Genomic DNA, 12,502 nt, shown 5'->3' on the forward strand with positions numbered 1-12,502 from the left:
CACTTGAGGGGCAAAAAATGGTATCTCATGCTTTAAAATTAATTTCTCTAATCACTAGAGAGTCTGTACATCTCTCATCATGTTCATTTGTGGCTTTTACTTGTTCTACTGTGTGGGGTTCATTCGTCTCTACTATATCTAGGAATTTTTGCTCAGTTAAAAAACTGGTTTTTGTATTACTATTTTTTTCATTATACACCTATTGAAACTCTGTTACCTATATTTTTATCTTTTTCTTAAAATGGATTTTCAGAATATTCAGGCTGATTTTTTTGAGTCCTAACTATGGGCAGAAAAAGATTCCAGAAGTCCTGGCTACAGAGAGGAAGTATGCTTAGTGATTATGGGTATGGTCTTTGGTGTCAGCCTGACCTGGATTAGAACCTAGGTTGTGTCATACACTTTCCTGTAACCACAGAAAGGTTCTTATCATCTCTATGCCTCCATTTCTTCTTTTTAAAAATGACTTCAGTAAAAGTACTAGACTCATAGAATTGTTATGAAGCTTAGAGAAGATAATAATGCATGTATCTCACCACAATGCCTGAAACTTAAGTGCTCAATAAATATTAGATAGTAAATTATTATTTATAATGTGGGCAATAGAGATACAGAATTGGACGTTTAAGTTTTATTCCAGGTCCTAGAACCTATCCCAGTGAAGTTACTCTTAACAAGCTCCAAGAAGGCTAATAAAACTTAACTTTTCTTAGAGTGGGCATTTCACCTTATGTTTCAGCCAGCCTTATGGAATTCCTATTTCCTGGAGCACTAAAATATTCAATTCATTTATTAATTCAGCCGTTACTCTCGTGTTCCTACCATGTTTAAAGACCAAAATATTCAATTATTTTAAAAATCCATTTCATTTTCTCTGCCTGGAACTTATTCTATATTCCTTTGGAAAAAGAGAAAATCCAAATTCCAGTAAATGTGAGGAAACCAACAGACAGAAATTTAGAAAATTAAGAAAGAACCTTAAAGATTGTCTAGTTCAACTTCTCATTTTATAGATGAGGAAACTGTAGGCCAGAGGAGTTAAACAACTTTTCTAAGGTCATATAGTGATTTAATGGGGGAATTGGGATGGGAACCCAGATATCCCAAATCTAAGCCAGCACTCTGTTGACTGAATCATGCTGTACTCAAGGATCCACCTCTTCTTTTGGCCCAACATGATTTCAAAAATTAGAAACAAACAAAGAGAAGCACAGGTTAAAAAAAGATCAAAATGAGTCAAAGCTCTTAAAAGTTTGTCAAGAAAGCAGGAAGTATAAGACACTTCCCCGCTGGTTGGGAAAACATAGCTACAATTCTCCTTTCATTTGTTTTTGCCCCCTGGCAACAACCCATATTTAACAATGATACTCTACATTCACAGTGAATGGTAAACAACAATTCTACAGCTCTGTGGTTGGCAATCCCTTGTCCACATGCCAAAGATGCTACAGGTGCCAATATAAGGCAGCAAGTGAACCTGCTGCCACACATGGATTCCCATTCCTACCATTTCTGGGAGCTTCTACCCATAATTGTCTCCACCCTCTTGCCAGGTTTTTAGTTTTTTTAAAAAAATATAAATTTATTTATTTATTTTTGGCTGTGTTTGGTCTTCGTTGCCGCACACGGGCTTTCTCTAGTTGTGGCGAGCAGGGACTACTCTTCATTGCGGTGCATGGGCTTCTCATTGTGGCGGCTTCTCTTGTTGTGGAGCACTGGCTCTAGGCATGCAGGCTTCAGTAGTTGTAGCACATGGGTTCAGTAGTTGTGGTGCATGGGCTTAGTTCTTCTGCGGCATGTGGGATCTTCCAAGATCCCAATGCAAGACTCTTTCTTGCATTGTTTTCAGTTGAACTGTCCTGCTAGTTGAGAGGCTCTTCCTCCATCCCTGACCCTTGGAGTCACAGTCCTTTCTTGCTACCTCACTCTCATTTTCACACCAGTATAAAGTGAAACTGCTTTCTTCAGCAAATTTAAGTACTGTTTCTATATGGAGCTCAAGGCCTATCTTTAGCTGAACATTGAAAGTGTTTTCTTCTCTCCTCTTCCTTCTCCTGAAACATCACAATCTTTTTGATTTTTATACATTGGTTGTGTCTTGGTAGTTACTTAATCTCTTTGTGCTTCTGTTTTCTCATAGGACTGTTACAAAGATGTGAAAAGCTAATACTTATAAGATGCTTAGAAGAGTGTCCCACCATAGTGAGTACTCAGTAAATATGTGTACACATGCATGTGTATGAACACGTGAGTGATATATGTGAAAACAGAGATGTCCTAGTTCTAGGTCTTAACACCATGCTCAGGTCTAAACCAAACCTCTAATTTCAATGAGTACAGCCTCTGTTCCCACCCTCTCTGTGCTGCTCCAAAACTCTGAACATCTTTAGCGACCATGCCCACAGGACTCACTGACCAGGACCAGAAGCCTTCAATAAGTAGTATCTGGCTCTCCCAGCCTCATTGTGGCATATATTAGACTGAGAAGGAACCCACACTCTCCTAACATATCTTATGTTGGGATAGGTTAGCCTTATTCTTAATTTAATAACATTGATAGTGATGTACTACATTGTTGTGTTAAGTAGAAAAGGCTTGGGAGTCAGATTGTTGGGGTATGAGTCTCACATTTGCCATCTGCTTAATATTTGCATCTATAAAATGGGATGATAGTGAGAAATGGATTTGTTATGATGATAAAATGTGGTGATCTCTGTAAACTAGCTATCAATGGGCAATGGGTGGCATGGAGTAATTAATAGCACTATTAACTATTAATATTATTAACACCGCTTTTTCCATTCAGTTGCCTCTGCTTAGGGCTTTCCATTCATACCCAGCGATTGAAAGTCGGGCTGTAGCACTTGCTAGCTCTTCCTGAGTGCAGAGTGTATGTTTATTCAGAGAGAATCATAGATATTTTTCTTGAGAAGATGAAAAGAGTTTGGAAACAAGTGGCCATCAAAAGCCCAGGGCAGACTGGAAAGTGGATTTTGTTGGGTAGTTCCCTGGGATGCCAGCTGAATGTGTGTGGACTCACTCTCTGATCTCAGAAATTGTAAGACAGATGATAGGATTTAATCAACAAATCAATTTCTCCTAAGCCTAAGTAGGCATTTAGGTACATTTACTATTTGTAAGAGGATTTACAATTGAGAGGAAACATCTGAATGTGGGGTTAAAAAGGACAAATTTATTAATGGATTCTGGGTCTCTACCTGTAGCTACAATATTTTAAAAAATTATTATTGAGGTGGCTACATCAGTAATGCATGCCATTCTGTTATTACTGCACACACCTGATGAAGTCAGAGGTAGAGTGTCTATTTTAACCTTCTGGGCCCCTTAGTACTGGATGGAATAAATTTTTACCTCTAGATAGTCTTAATGCACCAAGCAGTTAAATGAAAAAATAAATATGTTTGATAGAATTAAATATAACAAATGCAGCAAAACCTAAATACTTTATGGGGAGGAAAAGAGAATGCTTTACAGAGTGTCTTGGATCATTTAGTTTCAGACATAAAGAAAGTGATGAGCTTAGGTGGTATTCAGTACCCAAGGCTCCAAGTAGACTACTGAGGGCAGTGATTCAAATGTCACTCCAACTGGAAATGACTTTCCTTGAACAGTGCTCTCCACAGGGCACCCTTGACCTCTGTGTTCCTCAGGCTATAGATCAGCAGGTTCAGCACAGGGTTGAAAAGACTGTAAAACAGGAAAAGGATCTTCTGCTGGGTGGCTGGATTTGGAGGCCATGTACATGACGATGGCACTGCCAAAGAAGAGCCCGACCACGCAGAGGGGGAGGAGCAGGTGGGCAAGGCCTTTCTGTGGCCCTCTCCTGACTGGATCCTCAGGACAGCAACCAGGATGCGTGTTTAGGAGGCCAGCACCAAGCAGAGGGGCCCCGGTAAGACAAAAACACAGGCCGAAAAAATGCCAACTTGGTTCAGCCTAGTGTCAGCACAGGGCAGCTTGAGGACACACAGGATTTCTCAGAAGAAGTGACTGATTTCATGAGGCCTACAGAAGAGCAGTCTCAGGATGAGACCCACATGGACCAGGGCCAGGAGGGAGCCATATGCCCAGGAAATCACCGCCAGGGTGATGCAGATGCTCCAGCTTACAATGACAGAATATTGGAGGGGGTGGCAGATGGCCACATACTGCTCATAGGACATTACCGCCAGGAGAAGACATTCGGCGTAAGCAAAAGTCAAAAAGAGAAAGGTCTGTGTCATGCAGCCAGCAAAGGAGATGGGCTTGGCTGGACTCAGGAGGTCTCCCAGCATCTGGGGCACCGTGCTGCAGGCATAGTCTATGTCAAGGATGGCCAGGTGTGAGAGGAAGAAGTACAGTGCGGTCTGGAGTCCAGTGAGATGAGCCCCAGGATGACCCCGTTCCCCAGCAGGGTGAAGGTGTAAGACAGGGAGAAGAGCCCAGAGAGAAGCATCTGAATCCTTGGGCCAAGACAAAATCCCAGGAGAATGAATTCTGTAACCACTGTCTGATTTTCCCCCATTTCACTATGAAAGGATAAAATGGGATTCCTTAGGACAGAGTTATTGAAAACATCTAGACATTATTTCATAAAAATAGTCATGTTTGAAGGACAAAATTTTAGGGTGATGACTAGTTTTTCATTAAGTTAATCACTGAATCTAACATCCAGTTTTATAGGAAGGGGATTGTGTCACCAATGATAGGTTACCTAGAGCCACTGACACTTGTGATGGGGAGAAAGACTGTCAAATCAAAAGAGGAAATAAAATAACCATGAAAGAGGGATGATCTTGGAGCTACACGTGTCAACATCACAAAGAGAATTTCTGGGATTCAGAAGTAATCAGTAATGGAAGAACTCCAAATATGAGAATTAGAGTAGTCCTAGAAAAGAGATGTAATTCCAGTTTCTCAAGAGAAATATCAGTTGCGTCACTTTCAGCAGCTGAAATCAACCTTTGCTCTCTAGAACAGCTTATATGATAACTGGAGGAAGAAAAAGGTAAAATGAAACTTTTATGACAATGTGACTGTTTAAGTTGCTAAGAAGGAATCAGTGGATATGCTCCATGTGAACTCTCATGAGTGATGAAATCAAACCAACCACTGGGCATTTGTCAATTAATGTCCTGATGGGTTCACAGTTACTGATTTACCAAATAACGTTTTTGAAAAACAATCCTCACAATTTGTAGGAATTGGATTTTGGGGGCTGCCCAGTGTTCATGTATTGTGAATCTACTCTTGTGTGTAGGGGTGTGAGTCTGAAGTCAGGCATTCACACATCGTTTTGAAGGCTGTGGTGAGTGTGGATGCAGGTGAAAACACTTCGAGACATAGTTCCCCATGTGCTACTTGTAACCCTACTACTCTACTCCTAACAAAAGAGAAAGTCTAGGTCATAATCTCACTGAAACTGGGAAAGGCCATACCTGGAACGACAGTGCGTCGCAGGCCTCGCCATTTGTGTGACGGCTTAACATTTGCATCATGTTTCATTTGTGAAATTCAGAAAGACAAGAAATGACAATTCATTAAAAAATCAATTCTGCCCTACTTCAGCAACACGAGAATCGGTATCTGCTTTACAGATAGCTAATTTCCTTTTGGTAAAGAGATAATTTAGTGAATTTGTCATTTTACAGATTTATGTAGCATTAAATTGGTGGGCCAGTATTTGATGCTTCTGTGAATTGGTGATGTACCAAACTATAGTTGGCTTGTCCTTAAGTCCTGGATAACAGCTGCCTCAAAATACCATGTAGAAATCTAGCATCTTTGCTGGTGCAAACATTGAGTTGCACCTTTGCCAGGCAAAAGTAACCTGGGGCTGAGCTACTGAATTTGTGCCTGCTTGCTGCTAAACAAAAGACTTCTCCAGGGTTAATGTATGGAAAGGTGCTTTTGTTGATAAGATCCTGGTCTAGTTGTCGTTATACCAATGGAGACATTAATGAGATGCTCCCTGAGGACCTTGGAAATAAGAGAAACAATACTGATTTTTGAGAAGCAAAACTTGTAAAATCCACTCATAATGGATGGGAAGAACTGGAGGAGGAAAACAAGCAAACCTGTGTAGACATATAACTGGAGAGTTCTGAGTGCATCCAAAAACTCCATTCAAGGAGCTTTGATGCGATCTCACGGAAGAGGCGGAGGAGGATCTGATCGTGACTCAGGAATCCAAATGTGACAGTTGTGAGATACTTGTCTACTGTAAGACTGAGGAATAAAGAAGAGGGTTACCCATGGGGCCAGTGGTTATCAGCACGTCTTCATCACTGTCCAGGGGAGTCTAGCCTGATGGTATGAGAGTGCTGTCCTCCTGGCAGGTCTATGTCTACAGCTCAGATGGCGTGAGTGATCAGGGATCAGTAACCATCGCTGGTAAAATCTCCAGTTAACTGCCCCTGCCCCGATTCCATGCTCACCAATCAACTGGGAGGTATTAATTTACCTTCTTGTGCAGATATTTTGACAAAGAGGGAATGTGCTGGTAAGTGAAGTTCTTGCCAATTTTTTTATAGTAAATAATTCCATTCAGGGTTATTCATGGTTTGGTTTTTTGAGTTTGAGTACTACGATACAGATGAGAAATGAATAAAATTTCAGAAGCTGGATCTACAAAGTGAGGGCCAGGCCTTAGACAGTGATAATCATATAGAAATACAACCCAAGGAAAGCTTTTCTGAGAAGCTAATTGAAATCCTGAAGGACATCCCCACTAGATCCCTCTCTAGAAGCAACAAATGACTGTTTTTTAAATAAGTATTATCAATCAATTATTATATTACCAAGACACAATAGAATCTACCATACTATGAACTCCTAACATGCGACTAAGGCTTATTATTTTTCAGGAGTATATAAAAAACTACTCTGCTAGGACAACCTTTTAAATTTATTTGGAAAACATATTAAAATATTTAGTTGTGAAAATGAGTTTGAATCTGCATCTTATAAAATGCTTAATCTCTTTATTCAGTCCTCCTTTATTTCCTTCTGTAACTTCCAAAATGATTAGATAAAGGAAAAAGAAACACTACTTACAAAATATGAATCTCGGGCTTCCCTGGTGGCGCAGTGGTTGGGAGTCCGCCTGCCGATGCAGGAAACACGGGTTCGTGCCCTGGTCCGGGAAGATCCCACATGCCGCGGAGCGGCTGAGCCCGTGAGCCATGGCCGCTGGGCCTGCGCGTCCGGAGCCTGTGCTCCGCAACGGGAGAGGCCACAACAGTGAGAGGCCCGCATACCGCAAAAAAAAAAAAAAAAAAAAAAAAAAAAAAAAAAAAAAGTATGAATCTCTTGCAAACCTAAAGGGAGAGAAAAGAAAAAGAAGGTCCTAACAAGTACATTAAGAGTCTTTACAAAAACAGTTGACATATTGACAACTGGATTGTAACCCACTCCTTGTGAACAAGGAACAGATGTATCTAGTTTTGTAATTTTGGCACTTAGCAAATGTTCACTGAGTGAACAAATGAATGAATGAATACACATAAATGAGTGGATGCCTAAATATTGAAAGTTTGGACCATTCTTAGACTGTGTCTGTAATTTCTGACTTGCTTAAATCTTCTTGACCGTAATCATACCCAAATAAGGACATTCATCCCAAGGCCAAAAGAAACACTGACTGAAGTTTGATAATAACAACTGTAGAATCTCAAAATGTTTAAGCCCTGAACACTTGAAAGACGCTTCTATTTTCTTTCTTTTTTTCCCTCGTATTTTATTTCATTCTACATGTTATTAAAAGCATCTTACCTGAACTCAAATGGATTAAATTTGCTAAAGGACTAGCAGAAGTGAAAGGAGAGACTAAGAAAGGAATTAAATATATAGCAGTTCCGAATGCAACATTCAAGCATTGTTTGATGCTATAAATGATACATCTTATATGTATGTACAAGTTAGCATTTTAAAAATTGGCAAATCGTTTTATGACTAATACGTTATCCATGATCTCTGTGGTTTCAAAGTAAATATCTAAGATTGAAATCATTTCTTGATACACGAACAAACCTGTCAGCACTAGATGCGGCCTACGTTTCAAAAAGTAAAATTTAAGACCTAATGAACTGACAAACACTTTTCTAATGTTGTGGGCATGGGTCACGTAGCTTTCCTAAAAATGAAAGCTATTTTCAAATCCTCAATTCAACTGAAGTACTGCATGTTTTACTTTCCAGTTATAAGAAATATTTGTTACAATTAATGTACTCGGTAGAACCCTTCTCTGATTCTTTTCTAGATCAAAATATTTTAACATTTCTCTTGAGATTTTTTTCCTTGACCCATGTGTTATTTAGAAGGACGTTGTTTAATCTGCAAATATTTGGGGGATTTTCCAGCTATCTCTCTGTTATTGATTTCTACTTTAACTCCATTATGATCTAAGAACAGACATTGTATGATTTCTATTCTTTTAAATTTGTTCAGGTGTGTTGTATGGCCCCAAATGTGGTGTATCTTGGCGAATGTTACATGTGAGCTTGAGAAGAATGTGTATTTTGCTGTTGGATGGAGTGGTCTTTGGGTGTCCGTTATATCCAGGTGACGGATGGTGTTGTTTAGCTATATCCTTATTGATTTTCTGCCTGCTGGGTTGTTCATGTATGATAGTATGGCACTATAGAGTAGTAATTAAAGAGCGTAAGCTTAAGGATCAGACACACATTTACTACTTGTATGACTGGGTAGAGTTCTTAACCCCTCAGCCCTAGTATTAACTTTTTTGAAAGGAGAAAAGTGATGGTACCTATTTCATGAGGTTGTTGTGAAGACTGAGATAATACGTGTTAAATATAGTTGAATGATTTAACTGAGACAAAAAACTGAGCATATTCCTGCCACACAGGAATTGTAAGTATTACAATGTAAGTCAACAATGGGATTTGGTGGATAATATACAGTTGAAGGATCAGGAAAGCGGGTTTTGGCTTCTGACCTTTCAACGTTTTTATTGGGAAAGTGCATGATTAGTTGAAGAGATATTAGGGATTAAAAAGAGCACAAAACTGTGACAATTCTATTAAAAACTAAAGAGATTATCCTTTAAGTAGCAACTCCTTCCCTTTTCTTCACTTCCCTCAACAATCTCAACCACACATACACATACACACTCATACACACACACATTCATGTACATTCCAGGTTTGGGAAAGTCTAACATTTAAAGTATTTTCTGTGTGTCTGACACTGTTCTCCAAGTTTTGGGTAATGGATAAGATGTGTATAGGCTTCATAGATTATATATTGTGGTTTTGTTGATGAGACATAAACACAAGGACTGAACTAATGTCATTTTCCCCTGAAATGAAAGATCACTCCATAATACATCCCAGTATAATCTTCCTTGGTTTGCGAAAATGATTCCATATATTTAACTTAAATCCATCACACAGGCTTTTCTTATTTTTTTAATCTAGCGTCAATGTTTACAAGGTTATTGCTTTCATGCAGCTACTTAACCACTGTATAGAACAAAATTAACCAAATTCTACACATACATACACTATTTGTGAGGAATATGTTCCGAAAGTCAGCATTAACTTCTCCTCAAACTGTCCCCATCGCAGAATATCCATCAGTTCACATTTATAGAGGACTGAATTTCCTTACCTTTGCTTAAGAAGAACAGCATTATAAAAGTGAGAGTTAGGAGTTTGGGATTAATGTATACACACTACTACATATAAAATAGATAATGAACATGTCTTCTCTTTTTGTTTGACTATCTCTGAAATTAGGCAGAACAGTTTCCTATCCCAGTCTTGAAGGCATGTCTTGTGTGGGAGCTTCCTTATGCAGTCTACATGTGCCCAGTGCCTTTGTGCAAAAACTGAATGTGACACAAGTATGGGCTGAGGCTGTTTTCAGGGCATGCTGGGTTTATCTTCTTGCAGGGGTTAGAACTGTAGCAAGGGATGGGTGGGGCTAGAGCTAGAATCTGATGCAGGCTGAGCTTCCTTTTGGAGTACACTGGGAGCCACTGCCTGAGTGAGCAGTGGGCCAGATCCAGGGAACTAGACCCAGGGCTCATTGTGGGCTGGGACTTCTCCTGGATCACACTGGAATTACGATTTTGGTGGGGGTGGGGGTGGGGCTGGAGCCAGAGGGATTGGAGCTGTTACCTGATGAGAGCTACTGGGGTGCGCTGGTGACCACTACCTTGGCTGGGGGTCAGACCAGAGATGGAATGGCTGGAGCCAGAGTCTGATGAGAGTTGCTTCTTCTCCTGGGTTGGTGGGAGGGCACTGGTGACCACTGCCTCAGTGGGAGATGTGCCTAGAGCCAGAAGGGCTGGAGCTGCCACCCCTGTGGGCTGAGGTGGGGGCACACTGGGGTGGTCTTGGCAGGCTAGCGAAAGCACCAGGCACTTTTCATTTTTCTGCTTCTGCACTGAAACTGGGAGGAAGCAAGTCCACATAAGCATGGTTTCACAGGGAAGTCTAGGTTTCCTACAGCCCTCAGGTTCTCCCAGTCATAAGCCTCACTGGCTTTCAAAACCAGCAAAGGGAGCTTTGCTTGCTAGTGCTGGACCCCAGGGCTGGGGTACCCAACATGGTGATGGAACTCTTTGCTCCTTGGGGAGAATCCCCAGCTTGTGATATCCTCCTCCTTTTCCAGGATGCCCACTGGCTGTGTGGGTCCCAACTAGATTGCTTCTCTTTCCCTCCTACATGTTTGATGTAGCTTTTTCTTTATATCCTTGGTTGTAAAAAAAGTTATTCTTCTACTTCAGTGTGTTCTCAAAGAGAGCTCTTCTATATGTATTTGTAGCTTTGCTGTGTTCATGGGAGATGAGCTCAGGGTCTTACTACTCCACCATGTTGAACCTGTCTCCTAACAATTTTTAAATGTACACTTTAGTGACATTAAGTCATTAACACTGTGTGCAACCATCATCAATATCCATCTCCAGAACGTTTTCACCCTAAACTGAAACTCTGTACCAATTAAATAATAACTCCCCATTCTTGCCTCCTAGTCTCCTGTAACCACTATTCTACTTCATGTTTCTAGGAATTTAAATATCCTAAATATATCTCTTTTTCTGTCGTTCTAGCTAAGGGTTTGCCAATATTTTGAATTTCTCAGGAAACCAATTCTTTGTTTCATTGATTTTTTTTTTCTACCAATTGGTTGTTTTTCTATTCTCTACTTTACTTATATATGTTCTAATATTATTTTTTTCCTTCTGCCTTCTTGGGGTTGGTTTCTCTTCTATTTCTAGTTCAGATGTAAAGTGAGGCTGTTGATTTACAATCTTTTCTCTTTTTAAACGCATGAGTATGATGCTATAAACTAACTTCTTAGTACTGCTTTTGCAGCATCCAATTTTTGGTATTTTATGTTTTGTTTTCACCTGTCTCTAGCTAGTTCCTAATTTCTGCTCTTGAGAACCTCTAATTAATTTTTCAATTCAGTTCTAGAATTTCTATTTTGTTCTTTTTATTTTTATAGTTTTTATCTCTTTGTGATATTTTCATTTTGTTCATGTATCATTTTCCTCATTTTATTTAGCTCCCTATCCATGCTTTTTAGATTATTGAACAATGTTAAAATGATTATACTGGATTCTTTGCCAGGTAATTCATAAATCTACATTTCCTTAGGGGTGGTTTCTTGAGATTTATTTTGTTCTTTAATTAGTCCATGTTTTCCCTGTTTCATTGTACACCTTGTGAACTTTAGATGAGCTGTGGGCTTTTGGAAAAACAGCTACTTCTCCTAGTCTTTACTGACTGACTTCGAGAAGAGGAAGATCTTCAGCAATTATCCCTGCTAGAGATTCTGGGAACCTCTCCAACCTTCTCTAGGGATGCAGTTTCTCTGAGTTGGTTCATGTATTTTTTCAGTTAAAGATGTTTGCCCAATTTTTTTCTGAAGACTTTAAAGACTTGCCCCCCTCCCCGGTGTTTGTCTGAAATGCTACGATCTCTTTGTAGCTGTAAAAAGTAGGTGTGCTTGATATTTTTCTCAGTGGCCCCAACAAGGAGTCCAAACTGGCATTGCCATCAGTGCTGAGTCAGGCAAGACAACTAACAAACCCTCAGCCACTCCTTGAAAAGCTACAAAGTAGTACATGGTCATTTCTTCACTTTCCCTCTTGAGGGCGAGCTGGGAGTTGGGAATTTTCTCCTGATCCTGACACACTGTGCCAGGGAGGGGAAGTAGTTACAGGAGGTAAAATGTCATAAATCTGCCTAAACACTTACTGTATCTCTTCTTGGCTTTGTGCTTGTCTGGGGCGATGCAAGCTATTATCTGACTTCTGGTGTTTTCACAAAGGAAATTTGGCCTATATATTGTTGTCTTCACTGAGGAACAATGGTTTAGGGGTTCCTCTTCTGCCATCTTGCCGATGTTACTCTTGAGTCGTGCTCATCATTAAATCATGCATCTTCTTGGAGAATTTTCTAGAGTTTTTTACACCAGCAATCACATCTCCTAAGGGGAAAAATCCACTGAACCAAAATTGTATCCTCTT

At 39.9% G+C, this 12,502-nt stretch overlaps 1 pseudogene; it reads right to left on the reverse strand.

Moving 5' to 3' along the window:
* Positions 1-3,599: 3,599 nt before the first annotated feature.
* LOC131762955 (olfactory receptor 2A1/2A42-like) lies at positions 3,600-4,525 on the reverse strand (annotated as a pseudogene).
* Positions 4,526-12,502: the final 7,977 nt, after the last annotated feature.

This window comes from Kogia breviceps, chromosome 9 (genome assembly GCF_026419965.1).
Source record: "Kogia breviceps isolate mKogBre1 chromosome 9, mKogBre1 haplotype 1, whole genome shotgun sequence".
Taxonomy (NCBI): Eukaryota; Metazoa; Chordata; class Mammalia; order Artiodactyla; family Physeteridae; genus Kogia; species Kogia breviceps.